This window comes from Limulus polyphemus, unplaced genomic scaffold, assembly GCF_000517525.1.
Source record: "Limulus polyphemus unplaced genomic scaffold, Limulus_polyphemus-2.1.2 Scaffold147, whole genome shotgun sequence".
Lineage (NCBI taxonomy): Eukaryota > Metazoa > Arthropoda > Merostomata > Xiphosura > Limulidae > Limulus > Limulus polyphemus.
The window spans coordinates 836,684-841,477 of NW_013665757.1; positions in this window are offsets into that span (position 1 = coordinate 836,684).

The following is a 4,794-nucleotide window of genomic DNA, read 5'->3' on the forward strand; positions in this document are numbered from 1 at the left end:
TTCGAATCTCCATCCCATCAAACATATTCGCCCTTTCAGCAGTGAGAGCGTTATAATGTGACGGTCAATCTCACTATTCCTTTGTAAAAGAGTAGCCCAAGAGTTGTCGGTGGGTGGTGATGGCTAGTTGCCTTCCCTCTAGTCTTTTACTGCTAAATTAATGACAGCTAGCGCAGATAGCCCTCGTGTAGCTTTGAGCGAAATTCGGAACAAGAAATCAAACCTATCGGTAGTGTATCGTACTAACCGGAAACTATGCTAAGAAGTGTTTCCTTCTAAAAAGCCTTCATAAAATAAGTTCCTGATAGAAAATGGCATAATATTTCAGCAGGAGCTTTTAAGTCATTGAACTGCTAAAGAAAAGTACAAAACATAAAGCTTTTAAATTTCAAGAAACGAAAACATATTTTCCTAAGTCAATATTCATTTAAATATACAGTTAAACGCATTCCTGTGTTGATTATATTTTTGAATTCATATCTTGTTTAATCTTCTAGAGTTTATTTTCATCTGTATTCAAAAAATCAAGTTTCAGTAAACTTTAATTTCATGTTATCTCTAAACTTTTAAGAAAAAGGCAATAATAAGAAATATTTAAACTTTAAATTACGCTGCCATGAAATTGCGTCCACGTCGAAGTTGCACAAAACCGTATAACTTACTATACAGCGCAATCAAACCAGTTTATCGTCTCTGCTATAAAATGCTGAAAAAAAACCCATTAAAGTTGGGACCCCTTTCACATCCACTGAATCCTCAATTTTCGGAAGACGCTGCATAGGAAGTTATTTTCAACAAGCAGACTTTGTTAACATACAACAAGGCCACTATCGACTTTTTTCTTCTTTTTAGTTCTTCGAAACTCACTTTAAACGCGGTAGTTTAGTTGGCTAAGTATCTTTACGGTAAGCAAGATAGCGATTTTGAATTCCCCTCCCCTCACATCTTTAGAAAAAATTTTATGTTAAAGATGTTTGGTTGCTGAAAATATAGAATATTTTTATTCAAAATTATGTCGCAGAATTATCTACGAATTTTACATTTAAAAACAAAATATTTGAAAAATAATGGCTAAAAGAAACAGCTGATTTTATTTTAAATTCATTCCAGTGTTAATTCGTGAATATATGTTCCCCGGTGGATCAGCTGTAAGTTTAGCCCCCCAGTGGCACAGCAGCATGTCTGTGGACTTACAACGCTAAAAACCGGGTTTCGATACCCGAGTGGGCAGAGCACAGATAGCCCATCGTGCAGCTTTGTACTTAACTACAAACAAATACATTTCCTATGGCTTCTTCAAATATTGTCTTCGAAGAAATTTATTTTGTTCTGTAAATCTTATGCCTCACTCTTGAAATTCCTCTCTTAGTTGTGTCTTTCTGCTCAGCTTTTTCTTGATAATCTTTTCACTGTTTCATCATTTCCATAAAATTTTCAATGTCGCTTCGACCACTTGTCATCGTGATGAAGTTAAATCCTGATTTAATTTTATTTTTATCGAAATAATTCCAAACCTGTCTAATTAACAATAACAAAAATGTTTTATCTTTCGAACCTCACATTTTACGGTTAGCATAAACAATGTTCTCCGATAGACCTAACTTCACAAGTAAACTACGTCTAACAGAACTTCCATCTACTTGCTAATTTCTACTTCTATTTTTTTTTTGTCGAAACCCCAACTCAATATTCAAAGTGTCACAGCTTAAATAACACGTCCTTTACCACACAGATCCAATACGTTCTGGACGCTGGAGGAGCACATTTTGAAAAATTGTTGTTGTTAATCTGACAACAGTGGTAACATGTCCCCAGTGGTAACATGCGATAACTGTGGAATTTGCATTCGTTTGATGCATTTAACAGCCCTGTACAATTTCACTTTTCTGTGCCATACCGTTTGTGACATATCAGGTGCTGAACTGCGAAACATTCTTTGTAATTACATCATACATTACGTGTTTTAATAATTAAAAAAACAAAACAAACGTAAACATACAGTCGAAAATATGGAAAATAAGCATCTAAAGATTTTGTTGCTGTATACATTGACTGACAAAAGTTCATTCTTATAGGAAACTACTAGAAACGCTGCCCTACGGCTGGCTGTTTGGTCAAGATCATGGCAAGTTGAACTGTGTGCTTCTCTGTCAAGAAATTGCTCCTGACTTCTTCTAACTGCATCTTGAGGAGCAATTTGATGTGCTTCTGTATTCCGGGTTTGTTTTTAGCATCTTCTCACCGGTTCTTGCATCACGACTTGCCTATCTCTTTCTTGCTCTTTCTTTCTGTATTTTGCATCCTGACGTTTCATTTTCTTTCTCAAAGTTTTAGTCTTTCTCCGTGATTTTTGGCATCGTGATTGTCGATGTCTTTGATCACTTTATACCCATACTAAAGTAAAAAAAAAAATACTTGTGTAACTTACAAAAATCGAGTTACTACAAAATTCCTGGAAATTTGTATGCAACGAATTCCCTACGAAGGACTTGCGATTCCTTCAGTTACAGAACAATTCAATTCATAGCGTACGCTTGGATTCTCCAGCTAGAAAAGGTCACTTTTCTTCTGAAATATCACAACGATTCTCCACAAGGAAGACTCACTTTTAAATTCTGCATTAAACTCACTTCACCACAATTTTAGAAGTTTTATTGAAAAAATACTTTCGTTGATAATAATAAATCTACAAATTAATGTACATTGTTAAAAAAGAAGTACCATTTCTTCATTAAGGAGGCGATTTCGGAAAAAAAAAGTTATAAAATAAGATTATATTATATTTTGTATTTTAGTGAGGGTCTATTTTAGAACATTTTTTATTTTGGTGCGATATAAATCTGTTACTGACTTATTTCTTTAAAAAGGTGGACACATGCATTAAATAGACTTTTTATGGGAGACCCAATTGTATTGAAACTTTGTTAGGAACTTCTCCTTATGATGTTGAAAAATATTGCGAAGTTTCGTCCATATCGGCCTTAAACTGTGGGAGGAGTTTTACGAACAGACGGACATTAGCCTCTTTTATATATAAATAAGTTGATTTTTGAGACTCGTTGAAGTATTATGAAGTGTACTCTTCATCTTCATCATTGGTTTCTTGAACTTATCTGTATGAAAGAGGGCAACTATGTTAATCTGTTTGTCTCTATTACTGACGAGTGATAGATTTTTTCGTTAATCTTTGAAATGAAAATCTCTTTTCATTAAATATGACTTTATTTTTTGTTTTGTTTTTTCAAATACCGTGTTTTTTGTTTTTTATTTCTCTTTATTTGATGAATTAATATTATTTTCCCACTTTTATCTGCTTTAATTGTTTTGTTCTCGCTTGTTAGTTTACGTGTATATTAACTGTCAAAAATTTGTCCCCAAACTATCTGTTAAGTCTCAGCTTCTCGAATGCTGTAGATTTATTTATTACTTGTATTTTAATTTTTTGAAAACTTTTCGCACACCTTATCGCTGTTACTGTGCTATAATAGAATATTATCACTGCAAACTTAAGACTGTGCTTCCATCTAAACTTTATTACCTAGTTTAAAAACTGTATAGTTTTATATTATATTTTGTCTTAGAGACTTATCTATCATTCATTTTATTATTTTTAGAAACACGCTGAAGATTAAGAAACTTACTCATATTACCTGTTGTTAAACACAAAACAATTAATAGGATATATATGCTGTGCCAACCGAGGAGATCGAACCCCGAACTTTAACGTTATAAGCTTTCAAGCTTATCTCTGAGTTATAAGCGAAGCTTTTTCATTTTACCAATTAAATCTACCAAGGGCGGGACTAGACTAGATGTAATCGTGCTTGGATTATAAATTCGAAGGTTTGTGGTTTGCGATCCATCGTCCACAAAATCGCAGTCCGCACATTAGAGCCAAGAGTGCTCTGTAAGAGGCACCGTTCAAACCTTCTTTTTGATCAAACAAGAGTTGATCATGGTGCTGTCGACTCGCTGCCTTTCCTCTAGTTTATCAGTTCACAACCAGGGACGGATATATACAGATAGACTTCTCCGTGGATTTGTGCGGAAATTCTGAAACGAACTGAGATAGTACTGAATGCTTTTTTGAAGCTAAACTTTGGGGCAAATCAAGGCTAGCCCATCGTGTAGCTTTGTATTTAATCGAAAAAATCAACAAGTAAAATATGCTCATCAAACCGACATTTTATTAAAGAAGCTTGTCAAAATTACTAAGTTTTTAGACCCTTCGTCTTCAAGATTTATTTAGTATTTTTGTTTTTACCTGAGACCCCTATAGACTTCAGATATAGCTGTCCCTAATTTTAAGCTACTGGCTAGAGGAAAGACAGGCAGTTAGCAAAACGGGATTGCCTGTCACTGTTATAACTTGACTCCAGCTGAAAATGTGGAGCGTTTACAGTGGTATCACAGCTAGAACCTTGGACTTTTGGATACGCAGCCCGATACACTAACCACAAAATAAACTTTCTGAACTTGTTTTACATTTTCATGTGGTATTACTCTCTCTAATATAAGATTATTAGTATTTTGTAAACACGTTTAAAAATGCAAGCTTATTGGTCAGATTAGTTTAAAGAGTTTTTAAATGAAATATCAAATCATATTATATATGATTTGAGAACATATATTCCTTTGTTTAAAAAAGAAACTTGTAAATGCATTTAATTGTAATCTTACACTTTTCATTTAAAATTCACTTAAAAGAAAATGTAAAATGAAATTAGACATTCGTGCTTTACTTTGATATCACCCATATTTACGTGTACAAAACAAATTGTCGTGAATTTCTGC